Here is a 22,084-nt window from a genome sequence, read left to right as displayed (position 1 = left end):
TTGAGCCAGCTGGGGTCAGATGCAGCATCGGACCAATACAGCATCCACCTAGGTAAGTATGATTTTTGAAGAAAAAAAAAGCTCAAAGTTTCCTTTGTTGGGTTTCTTTTGGGTGAGGGATTAGTAGTGTGAAGTCCCATGAAGAACAGGAGCACCACACCAAGAGGTTAGAGGCATTTTGAGGGTCCAAAATTGCCCTTTTAATTAGGGCTTGCACTGTGTGTAGAATGAGAGACTGGAAAACTGGAGATAAGTATTCACTGGCATACTCATCATCAGCTTCTGAAGGCACCAACCAGGTTGATAATCAAGTATTTTAGACTGTGTTGAAATAGTTCTTTATGGTAATACTCCTATAGCTCACATTCAACTTTATTGCTTGATTCATTCATTGAGATAACGCACTGGTTATTTCAAAGACTAAATTATTACAGGAAGAAGATTGTATATTGTATGTGTATTCAAAAGTTATGGCAATCCAATATGCACAAACATGCTAACATAAAAAGCTTACTCAGTAGTTATAAAGCAGTAAACCACAATAGGCAATCAAAATGAATTTGTCAACTTTTCAGTCTTCTGATTACATAGAAGGATGAGCTCCACCTTGGTCAGTTCCTATTGTATACTGTATGTTGGGCTGATAGTCCTGAGTGGAGGTGCTCTGCCATTCAAACCATTCATCTTATATTGGACGCTGTAAAATGGCCAGTTGCATTTACTGAATGCAGGTCCCATGTCGATCAATGTCCAAATGGGGGATTAGGATTATTAAACCTGCTATCCCATTTATATACCACGTGCAAAATTATTGGGTAAGTCAGTATTGTGACCAAATCATAATTTTCATGCCTTTTGTCCAACTCCAAGCTGTATAAACTGGAATGCTTATTGGATTTAAGCATATCAGATTATGTGTATTTGTTGCCTAAGGAGATCAATACCCTATATCAAGATCTGCATAATTATTAGGCAGATTCTTTTCCTCAGGAAAAATGGGCCAAAAAAAGAGACCTAACTGAAAAGTCGAAAATGATAAAAAGTCTTTCAGAGGCATAAGGCACTCTTGAAATCGCTAAGATATTGGAGCATGATAAAATAACCATCAAATATTTTGTTGCAAATAGTCAACAGGGTCGCAAGAAATGTGTTGAGAAGAAAAGACAGAAATGAACTGCCAAAGATTTGAGAAGAATCAAACGTGAAGCTACCAAAAACTCATTAACATCCAGTGCTGTCATTTTCCAGAACTGAAACCTACCTGAAATTCCCAGAAGTACAAGGTGTTCAGTAGTGATGTCGCGAACATAAAATTCGCCGTTCGCGAACGGCGAACGCGAACATCGGCGAATGGTCGCGAACCGGCGAACATTGCGAACCGCCATAGACTTTAATAGGCAGGCGAATTTTAAAACCCACAGGGACTCTTTCTGGCCACAATAGTAATGGAAAAGTTGTTTCAAGGGGACAAACACCTGGATTGTGGCATGCTGGAGAGGGATCAAACAAAAAAAAGTTCTTAAAAATTGTAATTTTTTGATAGAGAGCCAATTATTGGAAAAATTAAAAAAAATAAAAATAAAAAATTTCTTTGGATTTAGCATCTGGGGGGTCTAAAAAGTGTACCTGTGAAGTTTCAGCTCTGTAGCATGTACGGAACCAGAAAAAATTACGAATTAGTGTTAGGGCTAGGGTTAGAGATAGGGCTAGGGCTAGGGTTAGGGTTAGGGTTAGGGTTAGGGTTAGGTTTAGGGTTATTTTTATGGCTAGGCTTAGAGGGTTAGGGTTAAGGTTAGAGGGTTAGGGTTATGGTTAGAGGGTTAGGGTTAGGTTTAGTGTTAGGGGCTAGGGTTAGGGTTACGGTGAGATACTTAGGGTTATAGTTAGTAGCCCTACCTCTACCCCTCTAACTCTAACCCTAAGCACTAAAAATAACCCTAACCTTAGCCCTGACCCTAACCCTAGCCCTAACCCTAACCCTAACCCTAGCCCTAAACCTAATTCTATTTTTTTTTCTGGTTCTGGACATGCTACAGAGCTGCAACTTCACAGGTACACTTTTTAGACCCCCCCAGACAATAAATCCAAAGACATTTTTTTTTTAAGTTTTTTTTTTTTTTTTAAAGTTTTCCAATAATTTGCTCTCTATCAAAAATGACAATTTATAAGAACTTTTTTTGTGTGATTTAGTGTCTAGGGGGTCTAAAAAGTGTACCTGTGAAGTTTCAGCTCTGTAGCATGTCCAGAACCAGAAAAAAAAGATAATTTTTCAGTAGAGCAGGGATGGTGGGAACCCCTTTTACACCTATATGATCTTTTTTTTCTGGTTCTGGACATGCTACATATATATATATTAAAAAAATACTCAAATACCAGCCCTCAAAGGGGCTTTTGGGGACAATATATATATATATATATATATATATATATATATATATATATATATCACAGAACAAAAAAATTACACAAATACCAGCCCTCAAAAGGGCTTTTGGGGACAATAGATATATATATATATATATATATATATCACAGAACAAAAGAAATTACACAAATACCAGCCCTCAAAAGGGCTTTTGGGGACAATATATATATATATATATATATATATATATCCAAAAAAAACCTCAAATACCAGCCCTAGGAAGGGCTTTTTGGGGTGCTGTCCTTACAGCAGGAGTGTACCAAGAACACTGGCTAACAAGACCGGGAACTGTCCCTAGCTATAACAGCAGCAGCAGCACCAGCACTTTCCCTGCTCTCAGTAACACAGAAATGATCTAAGATGGATGCTGCCCTTGCTTATTTATAGGAGGTGGGAGGGTGTGGGAGGGAGGTATGCTGATTGGCCTGGAATGTGTCTGCTGACTGTGAGATTCAGGGTCAAAGTTTGCCTCAATGATGATGTATAGGAGGCGGACTGAACATCGCATATGTTCGCCCGCAGCGGCGAACGCGAACGTTCGAAGTTCGCCGGGAACCGTTCGCCGGCGAACCGTTCGGTACATCTCTAGTGTTCAGTGATCAGACACATTGCCAAGGTAAGGAAGCTTGAAACTCAACCACCTCTGAACAAGACACATAAGTTGAAACGTCAAGACTGGGCCAAGAATTATCTGAAGACAGATTTTTTTAAAGGCTTTATGGACTGATGAGATGAGAGTGACTCTTGATAGACCAAATAGATGGGCCTGTGGCTTGATCAGTAAAAGGCACAGAGCTCCACTTCGACTCAGATGCCAGCAAGGTGGAGTTGGGGTACTGGTATGGGCTGGTATTACTAAAGTAAAGTTACTATAAAGTAGTATTACTAAAGTGGAGGTAGTTGGACCTTTTTGGATTGAAGATGGAATAAAAATCAACTCCCAAACCTACTGCCAGTTTTTAAAAGACATTTTCTTCAAGCCGTGGTACAGGAAAAATCTGCATCTTTCAAGATGACCATGATATTTATGCAGGACAATACTCCATTGCATGAAACAAAGTAATCCACTGCATGGCTAGCCAGTAAAGGTCTTAAAGGATAAGTCCTGGCAAAACCTAACTAACACTAAACCTGCTCTGTGCCACATTCTAAACCTAATCTATTGAATCCTGTAAAGCAAAAATCACTGTACTTATTGTTCCTATTCTGCAGCTGATCCGGTCTTGTCCCACACTGAGCTGTTTGCAGCGGTTTCAGCGTGGAAGTGGGTGCAGGAGAGGCACTTGACAACGGAAATGCTATAGTAAGTCTATGGGTGATGTAATTTCACAGCCGTTGTTGGTCCTCACACAGCTTCCATCGCTGGAGACCGGACTGGATCAGTTGCAGAAAAGGTAAGTACAGCGATTTTTGCTTTACAGTTAGATATATTACTTTTACTTTAAAGATAAAAGAATAATGACATGGCCCCCTTCCTCACCTGACCTAAACCCTATTGAGAACTTGTGGGCCTTCTTAAACGGGAGATTTACAGGAAGGAAAAACACTCAGTACACCTCACTGAACAGTGTCTGGGAGGCTGTGGTTGCTGCTGCACAAAAAGTTGATCGTCAACAAATCAAGAAACTGACAGACTCCATAAATGGAAGGCTTATGACTGTTATTGAAAAGAAGGGTGGCTATATTGGTCACTGATTTTTTTTTTTTTTTTTTTTTTTATTGTCATAAATGTTTATTTGTACATTTTGAGTTGTTTGTTTTTTATTCTCACTTTAAAAGATGAAAATAAGTGAGATTGAAAATTTTCGATCTTATTTAGTTGCATAATATTTTCTGCACACTAATTGTTGCTCAATAATTGTGCACGCATAGATATTCCCAAAAGGAGGCCAAAACCGCACTGTGGTTCCACAAAAGAAAAAAGATATATGCATTGGATATATCTGATCACAATCTAATCTTGATGACCCTTCCCCCCAGCCATTATTTAGTCCCATTTGCCTTTCATCCTCCCTTTTCATAATCTGGTCTCACTGCCTGCAATATTTGTTAAAGAACTACTTGTAACAAGTTACAGTATATGGCCTGAGCTACACTGCAATCAGAAATAGAATTTACAGAGAAACTGCCTAAGGACTGGTGTCACGATTTGACCATGTCCACGGCGACTAGATAACCGATACGTGGTTTAGTGACTGGGGAGTATAAGGGGATAACGGAAAATTCCTACTAAGTAATACGATTGACTGCGATACTTTCACAGCCCGCACTGCCTTTGGTCACCACTAGAGGGAGACTCCACTCCAATCCAGCTGGCTGACCACACACAGGCAGATACAAATCTTACATACAATCTGGTGCACTCTAAGGGTTGAGGAGCAGTCTAGCAATTACCACACACTACTAGGATTCCTCCAGCTATCCTACAAGCTAGAACCCCGATGTTAATCACTCTTCCCACTGTCCCCACACCCACATACCACAAACAATAGCCTGCCACCTGTCATGGTCTTACCTTCTTGCTGTTCTCCTTCGTTTGACATGTGCTGGCGGCCATCTTGGTTTCTGGGTTTCTTGTAGACTCCCACCCTGCGGCTCCTCCTTCCCACTGGGAGGAGCTGGATACCTAGCTCATATATATAGGAGGTCTGTGGCTTCAGTTCCCTGCTTGGTCCTCCTGTGTTCACATGCTACTAAGACTGCTGCTACTTCTGGTTCCTGTTCCTGGCTTCGTCTGACTACCCTACTGGTTCCTGATCCTGGCTTCGTCTGACTACCCTGCTGGTTCCTGATCCTGGCTTCGTCTGACCACCCTGCTGGTTCCTGACCCCTGGCTTCGCAAAGACTCTGCATCGGTTTCGCCATCCATTTGGACTTTTGCTTTATAGCTTGTTTTTCAATAAAGCTTTCTTATTTTCACTTATCTGTTGTTGTACGTCTGGTTCATGGTTCCGTGACATTAGGACCAAGCCATGAATTCTGACGGTACAGGGCCATTCTCGCTACCCACGCTGGTTGCCAGACTTGATCAGCAGGATCACCTGTTGGGTCGGTTCGCCGTGGTGTTGCAAACCCTGCTTGAACGCACGGTACCCCAGGCCACGAATTCTGACGGTGCAGGGCCATCCTCACTACCCACGCTGGTTGCCAGACTTGATCAGCAGGATCACCTGTTGGGTCAGTTCGCCGTGGCGTTGCAAACCCTGCTTGAACGCACGGTTCATTTCGCTCCTGTTGCCGATGGGTCGGTTGTCGCTCCTGGGTCCGCTCCTACTGCCGCTCCGGTTGTTGCGCCAGAGTCTACCCCGACACCTGTTGTTGCGCCTGCGGTGTTTCGGGGTATGTCCGGTTCTGCCCCCCTTCCACAGCGCTTTGGGGGAGAGCCAACTCAGTGCCGAGGTTTCCTTAACCAGGTGGGCATTTATTTCGAGTTGCTGCCACATGCCTTTCCTACTGAGAGATCAAAGGTGGGCTTCTTAATCTCGCTGCTCTCGGACAAGGCCTTGGCCTGGGCCAGCCCTTTATGGGAGAACAACAATCCGGTGGTTGCCGAGTTTTCCGGTTTTGTTGCTTCTCTTCGGAAGGTATTCGATGTGCCGGCTCGTGCTGCCTCTGCTGCGAAGCTCCTTATGTCCATCAGACAGGGTTCACGATCCGTAGCTGAATACGCCATTGAGTTTCGTACCCTGGCAGCAGAGGTGGGCTGGAATAATGAGGCTCTGGTCGCTGCTTTCTCTCATGGTCTCTCGGATGCCTTGAAGGATGAGGTTGCAGCTAAGGACCTACCAGTGGAGCTCGAGTCTCTTATTTCTTTCCTGATTTTGATTGACACCAGACTCAGGGAGAGACCTTCCTTTAAGGAGAGTCTGCGGAGGCCTCCTAACAGATTGGCGCCTACCTTTGTTGTCCCACCCGTGCCTCCCTCTCCTCCCACGCCTCCTGGGGATGACTTGTCTGGGGGTGAACCCATGCAGCTGGGGTTTGCTCGCCTGTCCGAGGGGGAGAGGGTACTCCGGAGACGCGAGGGCCGATGCATGTACTGTGGTCTCGGTGGGCATTTTCGGTTGGCATGTCCGAACCGTCCAGGGAGACGCTCGCACCTGAGATCCTGTCGGGGGCAGATCTTGGGTGGAGTCTCCTCGTCCCCGGTTTCCCGTGTTGACAAACCACTGATCACTGTTGTCCTTTCCTGGGTCGGGGGCTCGGTGACGACCCAGGCGTTGGTGGACTCTGGTGCTGGTGGTTTGTTCATTGATAGTGTGTTCGCTGCCGCCAATTCCATTCCTCTGCAGGCTCGAGGTTCTCCTCTGGCTCTTGAGGCGATAGACGGCAGACCCCTTCTGCCGCCACACGTGACTCATGAGACCCTTCCAGTGGGGTTAGCCATTGGTGCCGTCCACAGAGAGTCGGTCTGCTTCCAGGTTATTTCGTCTCCACACTACTCGGTGGTCTTGGGGTACCCCTGGCTCCAGAAGCATAATCCGATTTTCGATTGGAGATCGGCCGAGATCCTCTCGTGGTCACCGCAGTGTGGGGCTAGTTGCATCCATGGGCCTGTCAAGTTGCTGTGTACTTCCTCGGACTCTCTGTTGCCCCCTGAATACGAGGAGTACCGGGATGTATTCGATAAGGTGCGCGCGGTTGCCCTACCTCCGCACCGCCCATACGATTGTGCCATCGAGTTACAATCTGGTGCCGTTCCTCCTCGTGGCAAAGTCTATCCACTGTCGGTAGCGGAGAATGAGGCCATGGAGGAGTACGTGAGGGAGGCGCTTTCACGTGGACACATTCGCAAATCCTCGTCCCCGGCAGGGGCTGGATTTTTCTTTGTGAAAAAGAAGGGCGGTGAGTTGAGGCCTTGCATCGATTACAGGGGTCTCAATCGCATCACGATCAAGAACGCTTACCCGATACCCTTGATTTCCGAGCTGTTCGATCGCCTTAAAGGGGCCACGGTCTTTACCAAACTCGACCTGAGGGCGGCATATAACCTCGTAAGGATCAAGGCGGGTGATGAGTGGAAGACCGCGTTTAACACCAGGACCGGTCATTATGAATCCTTGGTTATGCCCTTTCGGCTGTGCAATGCGCCCGCAGTCTTTCAGGAATTCATCAACGATGTTTTCCGTGACCTGTTGCAGCAGTGTGTGGTGGTCTACCTGGATGACATCTTGGTATATTCTGAGTCCATGGAGACCCACATTCTGGATGTCAAACGAGTGTTGCAACGGTTACGAGAGAACAAGCTGTTCGGTAAGCTTGAGAAATGCGAATTTCACCGATCCCAGGTAACCTTCTTAGGTTACATCATTTCCGCTGAGGGGTTCTCCATGGATCCTGAGAAGGTTTCGGCTGTCTTACAGTGGCCCCAGCCCAGTGGTCTTCGCTCCCTGCAGCGCTTTTTGGGCTTCGCCAATTATTATCGGAAGTTCATCAGGGACTTTTCCATGCTAGCCAAGCCTCTCACGGATCTGACCAGGAAGGGCAGTAATTCCCAGGTCTGGCCGCCCGAGGCCATCCGAGCTTTTGAGGCTCTAAAGTCCGCCTTTGTGTCGGCTCCGATTCTGTCGCATCCCAACCCTGGGTTGCCCTTTGTCCTCGAGGTGGACGCGTCTGAGACGGGAGTAGGCGCCCTTCTGTCTCAGCGTAGAACACCAGAGGGTCCTCTGCTTCCTTGTGGGTTTTACTCCCGGAAACTGTCTTCCGCGGAGTGCAACTACCAGATTGGTGACAGGGAGTTATTGGCCATCGTGCAGGCTCTTAAAGAATGGAGGCACTTGCTCGAGGGTTCGGTGGTTCCGGTCCTCATCCTGACGGACCACAAGAATCTGACCTACCTCTCTGAGGCCAAGAGATTGACACCACGTCAGGCCAGATGGGCTCTGTTCTTGTCACGTTTTAATTACGTGGTCTCCTACCTACCCGGTTCCAAGAACATCAGGGCTGATGCCTTATCACGGCAGTACTCCGACCTGTCCAGGGAGGAGTCGATTCCGACTTCGGTCATACCTCCGATTTAGATCCTGGCTGCCATTCGCACCAGCCTGACCTCTCCCCTGGGTGAGCAGATTTTGGCGGCTCAATCTGGTGCTCCCTCTGGGAGACCCAACGGCAGATGTTTTGTGCCTGAGGAGTTGCGCACTCGGTTGTTGCGAACCTACCATAACTCCAAGACCGCGGGGCATCCTGGAAAGAATCAGCTGTCCTGGGCTGTTTCACGTCTGTTCTGGTGGCCTTCCCTACGTTCCGACATCGCCGCATATGTAGCGGCATGCTCCGTTTGTGCCCAGAGTAAGTCCCCTCGGCACCTTCCGTTGGGCCTTCTGCAACCCTTAGCCACCGGAAAGCGCCCATGGTCACACCTGGGGATGGATTTCATTGTGGACCTGCTTATTTTATAAAGTGCAAATAAATATAAGATGTTTAAATATATATTTAAACATCTTATATTTATTTGCACTTTATAAAATAAGCAGCGCCATCACCTTCTATTTTATTTATCTATCTTTATAGCCTTTGGCTATAGTTTAAGGGAGGCTGCAGCTTATTTGTGCACATACTGTACTAATCCCTTGATATCCTTAGCGCGGATTTATTTATTCACTTCATTGTGGACCTCCCTGCATCCCGAGGCCATACGGTCATTCTCATGATTGTGGATCGGTTTTCCAAAATGTGTCACTGTGTTCCTCTCAAGAAGTTACCCTCTGCACAGGAGTTGGCCACGATTTTTGCCAGGGAGGTCTTCCGGTTGCACGGTTTGCCCAAGGAGATTGTGTCGGATCGGGGGAGTCAGTTTGTGTCCAGGTTCTGGCGCGCCTTTTGCTCCCAGTTGGGGATTCATCTCTCCTTCTCCTCGGCCTACCACCCTCAGTCCAATGGGGCCGCAGAACGTTCCAATCAGGCCTTGGAGCAATTCCTTCGTTGCTATGTCTCCGATCACCAAGACAATTGGGTTGACCTCCTGCCTTGGGCTGAGTTTGCCAGGAACACGGCGGTGAACTCTTCCTCTGGGACGTCTCCCTTCATGGCCAACTATGGGTTCCAACCTGCCGTGTTACCGGAGGTATTCTCTCCCCAGGATATTCCGGCTGTGGAGGATCACCTTTCCGTCCTACGTGCTTCTTGGTTACAGATCCAGAAGTCCCTTGAGGTCTCTGTGCAGCGCCAGAGACTCCAGGCTGATCGCAGACGAGCGCCTGCTCCTTCCTACCAGGCCGGAGACCGTGTATGGTTGTCCACCCGCAACCTCAACCTTCGAGTGCCCACTCCCAAGCTGGCGCCTCGCTTTGTTGGTCCCTTCCGAGTGCTTCGCAGGGTAAACCCGGTAGCCTATGCCCTTGCGCTTCCTCCTGGCATGCGGATCTCCAACGTGTTTCATGTCTCCCTGTTGAAGCCTCTGGTGTGTAATCGTTTCACTTCCTCGGTTCCTCGGCCTCGTCCGGTCCGAGTGGGCAATCGTGAGGAGTATGAGGTGAGCAATATCCTGGACTCACGCCTGGTCCGCGGTCGGGTGCAGTTTTTGGTTCATTGGCGTGGTTATGGTCCAGAGGAGCGTTCCTGGGTTCCCTCCGCAGATGTCCATGCTCCTGCCTTGCTCCGAGCCTTCCACGCACGCTTCCCTCAGAAACCGTTCTTTACTCCGCGGAGGAGGGGCCCTTGAGGGGGAGGTACTGTCATGGTCTTACCTTCTTGCTGTTCTCCTTCGTTTGACATGTGCTGGCGGCCATCTTGGTTTCTGGGTTTCTTGTAGCCTCCCACCCTGCGGCTCCTCCTTCCCACTGGGAGGAGCTGGATACCTAGCTCATATATATAGGAGGTCTGTGGCTTCAGTTCCCTGCTTGGTCCTCCTGTGTTCACATGCTACTAAGACTGCTGCTACTTCTGGTTCCTGTTCCTGGCTTCGTCTGACTACCCTACTGGTTCCTGATCCTGGCTTCGTCTGACTACCCTGCTGGTTCCTGATCCTGGCTTCGTCTGACCACCCTGCTGGTTCCTGACCCCTGGCTTCGCAAAGACTCTGCATCGGTTTCGCCATCCGTTTGGACTTTTGCTTTATAGCTTGTTTTTCAATAAAGCTTTCTTATTTTCACTTATCTGTTGTTGTACGTCTGGTTCATGGTTCCGTGACACCACCACCCAACAGTTTGTCCGCAGACTGGTCTGCTGGGACACCACACACACGCAGATCTCCATCTGGTGTACAATCTGCATGCAATCTGCCAACACACAGTGCAATTGCATACAGATTGGCGTGTAGCATAGACCAAGCAAATAGGCACTAAAATTCAGCAATCTCTCTAGAGATATATGAGTCCTAGCTTAGTACACAGAAGTCATTTATTAATTTTATAATTTAATATCCCGAAAGTGGGCAGTGCATAAAAAATATATACAAAGCAAAAGCAGTTACAACAAATACACAGAAGATAAAAAGACACACAATTGGCAATTTTCTATGAAAATAAAAAGGAATAAAACAGAAATAAACTTTACCGAAGCTTATCCCATTGGCAGAAGCATACCGGAAATTGTGCGGGAACTCCCCAGTTCAGAACTGGCTTCAAAGAAGAACAATGTGCAAATCTCTCGTTTCCCAATTTATTGGAATATTGATGTGGGCTGGACTTTAGCCCTTGACCAATCAACCCCAGGGGGTGTCCCCGGCTCAGCCCACACAAAGTTCTGTGTTCTGAACTGACCAGAGTTGAATTGGCCCAGAACGGCGCTTAATGCTGGGTCAGGGATAGGAGATCTGACACCAGCGCATCGGTCTGATCGCGACAGTACCAAACACTGCTTGCCTGTCCCAATTAGGCGCCATACAACAGTTTTGTGCAATTCTCCAGGACCCCACCCATGCCACAGACACAGATTTACATGTACTCGTAGCCCCACACATGAGCCACAAGAAGGAATTATTTTCATCTCTCTGCCACTAATATTTTAACTTTTATGAGAGATAAAATACATTCCTTTGATCTGATGATATCAATCCATGCCTGTAGACTGTTAGGAGCCTTCCACCGCCCCCTGCTGATTTCCACAGTCAAAATGACTGGCAGTTCTCTTTGATGCTCCCGGAAGTGACGACTCTCTTGTTTACTGGTATTGGAGACTTCATTGGCATGTAGGTGTCAACTCTATCTTAGAGAATGGCCCCTGTCTTTTCAGATGCTAATAACAGGACATGTATGTGTGTGTGTGACTGATACTAGATAAATTAACCCAAAATTACACTACATCTACAATTCACTACATATTTCGCTAATGCAAAGCTATCCTATATCTGACATTTACATTACAACTGGCTTACACTAGCAGTAGTCCTCTGGAGAGCAACCCATGATGGGCTTTTGACAGAACATTTGTTTTAACCCCTAAAAGCCCATGACGCGGTTGCAGCATGGTTGCAGAGCGACTCACACAGTCCACACAGTTACACAGTTTGTGTAACAAATCTAAAAGCGAAGAAAAATGCTTGTATGAATGCAATAATGCATTCAATGAACAATGAACATATGACCCCTCTCCCTGCCACCAGAAAGAGAATCCAGAAATAGAGTCAGTAGTTTTCAAATATGTGTTCACTGGAATCTTGTAACACACGAAAATAAATTAGGAGAATCAATTATTAGTTAGGGATTCAAAATTATACATTGCTCAAAGAAATAAAGTCAATTAAACTCCTGGGATATTGATCTGGCCAGTTAAGTAGCTGAGGGGGTTGTTAATCAGTTTCAGCTGCTTTGGTGTTAATGAAATTAACAACAGGTGCACTAGATGGGCAACAATGAGACAACCTCCAAAACAGGAATGGTTTTACAGGTGGAGGCCACTGACATTTTCTTTCCCTACTCATCATTTCTGACTGTTTTTCACGAATTTTGCATTTGGCTAGGGTCAGTGTCACTACTGGTAGCTTGAGGTGATACCTGGACCCTATAGAGGTTGCACAGGCAGTGCAACTCCTCCAGGATGGCACATCAATGCGTGCCATTGCCAGAAGGTTTGCTGTGTTTTCCAGCACAGTCTCAAGAGCATGGAGGAGATTCCAGGAGACAAGCAGTTACTCTAGGAGAGCTGGACAGGGCTGTAGCAGGACCGGTATTTGCTCCTTTGTGCAAGGAGGAACAGGATGAATAGGGGGCGCCAGGGCGCCACCCCCCCCCTAAAAAAAGGAAAGAAAAAAAAAAGATTACAAAAAGAACAATAAAGTTTAAAAAAAACTGCGTTCGCCGGCCTATGTGGTGGCTATGGAGGGGGGGGGGGGGTGGGGGTGGGGTTTACGACCCAGCAGAGGCGCCGATTGGCTGCCTTCTGGGACGTAACCTGGGCGCAGGTCATAGACTCCCCCACTTTCGTGATATCCTGGCTGTGATTGGTCCAGTCTCCAGCCTGGACCAATCATCATCCAGGACATCCGATTGCTGACCCCGCTGACGTCGCAATGGGGGCAGTGCCGGTGCGTGCGTCAGTCACGCACCGCCACCGCCCGATCTCCTTCCCGCCCCCCAGACCGATGGGAAGACCCAGAGAGCCCGCCGCCGTCAAAGAAGACTGAAGAGGACGAGACGAGCAGCGCCGTGGACGGTTTCCGGAATCCCGCCGCCGTCAGAAGAAGAGGACTCGAGGAGAGGAGCAGCGCCGTGGACATCTCGCAGGCAGCCCAGGAGGAGAGCAGGTAAGTGATTGAAGCCGACCTGTGACCTCACCTGTGCCATGCCTATACCATCACCTGTGCCATGCCTATACCATCACCTGTGCCATGCCTGTACCATCACCTATGCCATGCCTATACCATCACCTGTGCCATGCCTATACCAACACCTGTGCCATGCCTGTACCATCACCTGTGCCATGCCTATACCATCACCTGTGCCATGCCTATACCATCACCTGTGCCATGCCTGTACCATCACCTGTGCCATGCCTATACCATCACCTGTGCCATGCCTATACCATCACCTGTGCCATGCCTATACCATCACCTGTGCCATGCCTGTACCATGCCTATACCATCACCTGTGACATGCCTATACCATCACCTGTGACATGCCTATACCATCACCTGTGCCATGCCTGTGCCATGCCTATACCATCACCTGTGCCATGCCTATACCATCACCTGTGCCATGCCTATACCATCACCTGTGCCATGCCTGTGCCATACCTGTACCATCACCTGTGCCATGCCTATACCATCACCTGTGCCATGCCTATACCATCACCTGTGCCATGCTTGTGCCATGCCTATACCATCACCTGTGCCATGCCTGTGCCATGCCTGTACCATCACCTGTGCCATGCCTGTGCCATGCCTGTACCATCACCTGTGCCATGCCTATACCATCACCTGTGCCATGCCTGTACCATGACCTCAAAGTCACGCAATTTTTTTACCGTGTTTTTTGCCGCGAAGCAATACCTATTACATTTTTCTTTTTGCGCCCCCCCCCCCCCCCAAAAAAAATTTTGAGCACCAGCCGCCACTGATGAGCACTGCCAGAGCCCTACAAAATGACCTCCAGCAGGCCACTGGTGTGAATGTCTCTGGCCAAACTATCAGAAACAGACTTTATGTGGGTGGTCTGAGGGCCCAACATCCTCTAGTGGGCCCTGTGATCACTACCCGCCACCGTGGAGCTTGATTGGCATTTGCAATTGAACACCAGAATTGTCAGGACCTCCATAGGCACCCTGTGCTTTTCACAGATGAGAGCAGGTTCACCCTGAGCACATGTGACAGACGTGAAAGGGTTTGGAGAAGCCGTGGAGAATTTTATGCCAGTCCATATCAGTATAGATATCCAGCATAATATTTTTCCCCATTGAGATCTGATGTGATTTCAAAGTGTTCTTTTAATTTTTTTGAGCAGTGCATTTAGGAAATCTAGTTTATTATTAGGAATCTGAACTACAGAGTGGTATCACCAAGGTAGAAATAAACACATTCTGGGAACATTCCTTCGAACACAGGTTGATCATTTGGTGATAACTAGAAAATGAATTATAGCCACATCCAAAGTGATTGATGATTTGACAATGATTGATAGAGATGTAAAACCATGGTGTAACTGAGGGAATATTTTTAGCATTCAATGAGTGCGCTGGGTATGTAGTAAACTGCATTTAAAGGATATACTGTGTACAGTATGTAAAATGATTCTTTATGTTATGTCTAGGAGAGCATAATTAAAGCGGATTTAATCCCATCAATTTACCAGTTTCAAAAAACAGTTACATTCCTGACACATGCCTGGATTGCTAACTTTTACATTTGCTTGTGCTCTCAACCAAATTGTCAATCCATCAAGTGGCTGGTGTCATAACTGATCACATGTGCAGCACCATGTCAGTTGAAGACCAAATAGAGGCAGCTTCCTTGGCTTCCTTGGTTTCCCCAAGATGGTCTGCCAGAGAATCCATGAGTCCATGGGGGGATATTTAGTAAAACTGGAGCAGCCAGAATCTGAAACAGCTGTGCATAGTATCCAATTAGCTTCTAATTGCAGGTATGGGGGGCATGACCAGTAGCCGACTGAGATGGCTGCGTGAGAAGAGAGCTCTGTCTATCCTAACCTCTGCAGCCGACTATAAGCAATGTGGGACAGCCTTACCAGCTCCAGATGAACCCGCTTGCCTCCAACCATCACCCGGCAGCCCTGGGGAAGAGAAAGGCACAAGGGGCACCCCATAAATTAACAGATTTCTTTCTAATCGTCAGCAAGCCACACTCCCAAGACGGCGCCGAGGCCTGCACACAGCGGAGCGGCGCTCCAGCACCCGACAAGCTGGCACATGGAAACAGACACAAATCTGATTCCCTCTCTCCCAGCACAAGCATCAGATCCTCCCTGGGCACCTCACCAGGACAAAGCCCACTAAAAACGGCTTCTAGGCGCTCCACAGCACATACCTCTGCAGGTGAGCAGCAGAGGGGGGAAACATTCCAAAACAGTACACTGGAATATTATGAGCATATACAGGACTTCCCTACCACTGGTCAGACACTCACTGACATTACTATGAAGGAGATGTTGCTATCTCTTAAGGGCTCAATGCATAGGGACCTTATGGAATGTGTCACCAGTATAAAATCTGACATTACTGAACTGGGTGATAAGGTTCATCATATTGAAACTAAAATGGCTAAATATGCCTCAGCTGCTCAATGATAAGGATGATGAACTTGAGACCCTGAAAAGTAAGCTGGTGGATTTGGAGGACAGGTCCCGCAGAAACAATGTTAAGCTGCGTGGGGTAGCTGAATCTGTCCCCCCTTCCTAGTTACACGCCTATGTACAAGCGTTGATCATGGCGCTGCTGCCAGATACGCTGGCTAGTGAAATCATTGTGGATAGGGCCCACAGATTGCCAAAGCCACGGCATCTCCCTGGGAAGGTGCCAAGGGATATTATCGCCCATATTCATTTTTTTCACGTAAAAAATGATCTAATGCGTTATGCAAGGAAAAATTCACCACTGCAAGATCCCTACCAAGGAGTTACGATATATGCAGATCTTTCGCAATATACTATGAAAGCTCGTAAAAAATTGGTACCCCTCACTAAGCTGCTCAGAAACAATCAAATCACCTACTCTTGGGGCTTCCCTACTAAAGTGCTCATCACTAAAGAAGGCCGCACATATGCAGTTAGGATGGCAGAAGAGGGGTTTTGGCTGACCAAACAATGGGGTCTACTGCCCCTAGAGGAGAATATCCGTAAGACATCTGTGTTTCCAAGTCATCTTACTCCGGAGTGGAGACAAGTGAAGGACCCATGACTGTTTACTTAAAATTATCTTTGTTGCTTTACCAATATGAGGCGTATGGCCACTAGGCCTCAGGTATTTCTGGCAACCAGAGAATAGCTAGGAACGAGGGGCTATTACCCCCCAGTCTCCTGTATGCGAAATGGCTTGCACATTGAGGTTTACCTCAAATTCTTTTTTAACTGTTTTCTGTTTTTTCTTTATTACTTGTTTTGAGTTTCTCTTCACCTACCATCTTATCATCGGCAACATCCTTGGAAACTATGGAGATCTTGAACCCTGAATTCTTACGATATCTGGAAGACATTACTTAACACTTCTTTGGACAGACCTACACCCTCTGATGCAGGTACATGCTTACAGCTTCTTTATTTACTGCAATGTATCCCCTTAACACCTTGTAATGCTGCTTAACTTTGTCACACTGAATGCACATGACCTTGACAGCCATTCAACAGAAGGGCTCTCCGGAGGGAAGCCAAAGCTCTCCGAGGGGATGTCATTTTCATCCAGGAGACTCACTTTGCACGTTTCAAACAGCTTAAATGCTCCGACAATCATGTATTTACCGCCTCAGGCCCCACCAAGAAGAGAGGAGTGCTAATGGCTGTTAAAGGCTCTGTGGCTTTTAGTCTACATGAACTGGTTTCAGACGAAGTGGGCAGGTTTTTGATACTGATCTGTGATATCCACAATGTCACTTACACGTTGGAAAAGCTCTATGCCCCTAATCAGGGCCAACTACTTTTCCAAAAATCCCTAAAGAAAAAAGTGGATCGTGTAAACGAGGCCTCACGCTTTACTGTGGGGATTTTAACTGCATAGTGGATAAGACTGCTCCATTTTGACGGACTTGCTGTCAAAACTCAAGTCTTTGGAGACCCAACATAAATCTGCTCCTACCCTGTCTGTCACTTCTGAACTGTTCCAATGTAGACATGATGTTAGGACTTTACTAATTGAGGAACACCAACATCTGCTCCACATTTTTAGAGATAAATACTACTCTCAGGGAAACAAGGCTGGCTTTTGGCGAATTACATACGCAAAAGACAACATAGGGCCAAATTGCCCTCTTTGATAGACTCTAAACTAAAAAAGGTAGTGTACCATCCCTCGGCCATAGCCAATGCTTTTTCTAACTAATATAATGACTTGTACAATCTGCATTCGGGCGACACGACACCACAACTGACTGACGGGTCTATCAATGCGTTCCCAGATCGGTAAATCTCCCCAAGGTAGGGGCTGACATGCTACTGACTCTTAATTCTGCTATTACTGAAAAAGCAATCTCCTGAGCGATCCACTCACTGCCTTCTAATAAGTCGCCAGGGGCAGATGGATTTTCCACCGAATACTATAGGGCATTTGAGCCCATCCTAGTTCCCTACCTTTGTAAAGTATTCAACCAGGCTATTGTCTCCAACTCGTTCCCAACAGAAATGCTTCAAGCAGTTATAGTGGCCCTCCCTAAACCGGGGAAAAAACCTGATGCACCACAAAATTTCCACCCAATATCCCTTTTAAATACAGACTTGAAACTATATGCCAAAATACTTGCTCACAGATTAGCTGAAGTCACTTACCACCTAGTGAAAGTGGACCAAGTAGGTTTTGTCAAGGTTTATCTATAGATGCCACTGTACTTGAGCTTCACTCTAAATTGAAAAATCTAGGGGTGATATTTGATGTTTGTTTAAACTTTGATCCACGTGTACAAAATGTTGTCATAACATCTTCTTTTCACTTGAGAAACATTGCTCGGTTGCGTCCTATGCTATCATACACTGTAGATGAAAAGCTGATCCATACATTTGTATTCTCCCAACTTGACTACTGCAATGCTCTACTCCCTTATGTAAATAAATCCACCATTAATTGGCTTCAATATGTTCAAAATTCTACAGCCAGAATCCTAACTAGGTCTCGTATAAATGATCATATTACCCCTATCCTGGAGACCTTACAGTGACTACCTTTCAGGTTTCAAAGAGATTTTAAGATTCTCTTTCTCGCCAATAAGGCTATTTAAGGCTTGGCACCCTATTATTTTTCAGAAATTTTTTCAACTTACTCAACAACTTGTAACCTCCACTCCTCAAATTTTGGTCTTCTGTGTCTCTCCCCTACTCATCTTCCCTCAATGGGAGACAGAGCCTTCTCCTACTATGCTCCAAATCCCTGGAACTCACTTCCAAAGAAAAGCAGAGTGTCAGCTTCTCTAAACTCATTCAAATCAAATCTAAAAACGTTTTCCTTTAGACTAGCTTTCACCTAATTGTCCCTTTTATCCTTTGTTTTTTCCTCTTTCTTGCCTTTTCTTTGTAAAGCGCTTTGAGAAGCTATCTTTAAAGACACTGTATGAAATAACGTTTAATTAATACTATTATTATTGTTATTAATGAAGAAGATTCTAATGAAGGGCTTTTGTTGCTGAAATGTCACTAGTCCAGCACATAGTTTTTTTATATTTTGCTGCCTGTTTTTATTTAAAGCCCAAATGCCCAACTAAGGCCAAGTAAAAGTTCTGTTTGCAATAACAGGAGAAATAAAAGCATGTATTATTAGTCTGAAAATTAATGTGGAAGGAGCTCCAGAGGTCCAGCCAAAAGATCAAAGGGTGGGGGAAAAGTTTAAGCTTTTGGTTAAAAACAATACATTTTTAGCTTTTTGGTCCTACTTTAAGATTTATAAGACTAGAACTTTACTGTTAGACAGTTAAATCTGTGAATTCAAGGGGAATTGTAATGATATAATAATATCTAACTTTTAAATAAAATAGGTGAAAAAATATAAAGCGCAATAACAACTATACATTTCACAGTAGCGCACTAATTAAAATCATATGCAAACCTTGTGAAAATCGAATAACAAAAATAAGTGTCCATAAAGGATATAAATATAAGTGCCCATAAAACTATATTGAAACTCAGTGCAGAAAATCAAGTCCAACTAAATGTGATGAAGTAAGTGTAAACAGCATCCGCTAAAACAGTGTTTCTCAACTCCGGTCCTCAGGGCACACTAACAGGCCAGATTTTAAGTATTACCTTGGGGAGATGCAGACTAAAATACTGAGCAGCAAATGATATCACCTGTGATGTATTTCAGTTTTCTTGCAAACCTGGCCTGTTAGTGTGCCCTGAGGACCGGAGTTGAGAAACACTGCGCTAAAACACCAAAAATCCTCCACCAAGGTGATGAGTGCCAATTCCACACCCTTAAGAATAAAGCTCACCAGATGTAGTAACCATTCACTCTCGTGTCTGGCAAAGCTTGCTTTCTGTATATTGAAGAACCTCTAAAGAACGCCAAACTCCTTGCAGGTAATCTCATCAATCTCCACAGCCCTGTGGCACCCGGCAAGATTGAGATTGTTCGCTATAAAGGCGATTTTTAATGGTTTTATGATGTAAGTGCATTACTTTTAAATAAATGGATACCTTAAGGTGTTTTACACTATTGGAGTCCCCGTCTCGGCTTTTATCCCTACATGTGCAGATTGATGTTATTCTCTGGATGGAGTTTGGCATTCTTTAGAGGCTCTTCAATAAAATAAAAAACAAGCTTTGCTAGACACGAGAGTGAATAGTAAGTACATCTGATGAGCTTTATTCTTAAGGGAGTGGAATTGGCACTCATTACCTTGGTGGAGGATATTTGGTGAGAAGCAGATGTTCCTTACACCTACTTCATCACATTTAGTTAGACTTGAGAGGCAATATAGTTTAATGGACATTTATATTTATATCCTTTATGGACACTTTTTTTGTTATTCGATTTTTTTCACGAGGTTTGATGATATGATTATAATTAGTGCGCTACTGTGAAACGTATAATTGTTGTTGCATTTTATATTTTTTCACCTTTTGTATTTGATTACTTTGTTTAAGTAGCTGCACAAATTGCTTTTTCATTCAAGAGCACAGTGCGTACATATATAATTTGCTTGTTTCACACTTTTGAATTAATATCTAACTTTTGTATCAGGATGTTTTTTCTGAATCTGCACTGCAACCAGAAATAGAGTTCACAGAAAAACTGCCGAACTCTCAGCAGTGCCATCTCTGTCAACACCATCCTTACTTACTGTACAGTTGCCTCTATGGGCCGTATTTATTGCATTGTTGCATCTAGCAACAAATCTATTATGCTGCAGTGAATCATTGTTTGTCTGTTGCCTTCTCTTAACCTTTTCCGAAGTCTACTTGCCCAATAAAAACGCTTGCAAAACCCCAGGTGCGTCATGAGCTAAGGAAATATAAGAGTGGGTCATCACCTCTGAATGCAAAAAAAAAAAAACCCACTAAACCAGCAGCATCATCGAGAGTAGCTCTTCATGCAGATTACGGTCGTCCTATGTTATACTATAAAACCCTTGTTTATGTAACATTCCTATATAGATAGCACAAGATAACATTCAGTAATGACTATAACATGCTGTAAGAGAGCGGTTAACCACTATAGCCTATGCTGAATATGTGGGAAGGCCTAAAAGCTGTAATTAAAGCGGTATTAAACCCAAAAGCAAACATTTCTTATATTGTAGCCTTTTAATTCTAAGATTTGATAGCTGCATTTGTTTTCTTTTTTAGGCTTTCTTTCCTTTATTTTTACCAGGTGATCAGGATCCCTAGTGATGAGCCGAACACCCCCCGGTTTGGTTCGCACCAGAACACCGCGAACAGAGGAAAAGTTTGTTCAAACAAACTAACCCCATTGAAGTCTATGGGACTCGAACCTCGAAAATCAAACGGCCTCATTTTGAAGGCTTAAATGCAAGTTATTGCCCCAAAAAAATGTATGGGGGTCTGGGTCCTGACATGGGGAACATGTAGCAATAAAAAAAAAACCTTTTTAAAAACAATTGTTTTTAAAGGAGCACTGATTTACTGATTTTAATGAGGCTTAAAGTGGAACTATAAAAATGAAAAATTCCTTCAAATATCGTGCCTGGGGGGTCCCCTGAATGTGCCTGTAAAGTAGTGCATCTCTACGATGTATGTAGCCTTCTGCAGCTATACTGACATTTCTAAAGCAAAAAATGTCATATACAAATATACATACAAGTTTCAAATCGCATGTACTTGTCATACAGGTGCAGAAAAATTGGGCCTTGCTTGTTGATGGTGCCTGAACACCGCAACCTCTCGCAGTTACTCTTGCTGGGTGCAGGAACGGGCCCTGCTGCTAAAAAAGTCAATACAAATATGAAATTGCATGTACTTGTCATACAGGTGCCAAAAATTGGGCCTTTGGTGTTGGTGGTGCCTGAACACCGTAACCCCTCACAGTTAGCAGAGCACAGGGACAGGGCCTGCTGTTAAAAATGACATACGGCATTTAAATTGTATGCACCTGTCATACAAGTGCAGAAAAATTAGGCCTTGGGGGTTGGTAGTGACCGAAACCAAAAACATTGTTGGAAGCTAGCAGAATCAAGGTAGAGGAATAGGATAGGCAGCATATGCAGTCTTCAAGGGATGTCAGACCCCTAGCAAATTCAATCTGTTACATGAGCATCAGGGGCCTGATAGCTCTTGTTGATCCAGGACTGGTTCATTTTGATGAAACTGAGCTAGTCAACAGAGTCTGTGGACAGACGCACTCTTTTGTCTGTCACAAAACCTCCAGCAGCACTGAACGTCCATTCGGAAAGCACGCTGGAAGCAGGACATGCCAGTAGCTCCATTGCATATTAAGCAAGTTTTGGCCAGTGGTCCATCCTCAAGACCCAGTAAGCCAGTGGATGTGCAGCTGGAAAGGTCTCCAAGTCTGCTTTGCTCCTAGATAATCATGCACCATATGATGGAGACGATGCCGATGGTTGCTTAAACCTAACAGCCCTTAGGAGTCGTGGTTTCTTGCTCCTGTTCTGTA

Source organism: Pelophylax lessonae (assembly GCF_965119305.1).
Source record: "Pelophylax lessonae genome assembly, chromosome: 4".
NCBI classification, from domain to species: Eukaryota; Metazoa; Chordata; class Amphibia; order Anura; family Ranidae; genus Pelophylax; species Pelophylax lessonae.
This window is presented reverse-complemented; position numbering follows the sequence as displayed.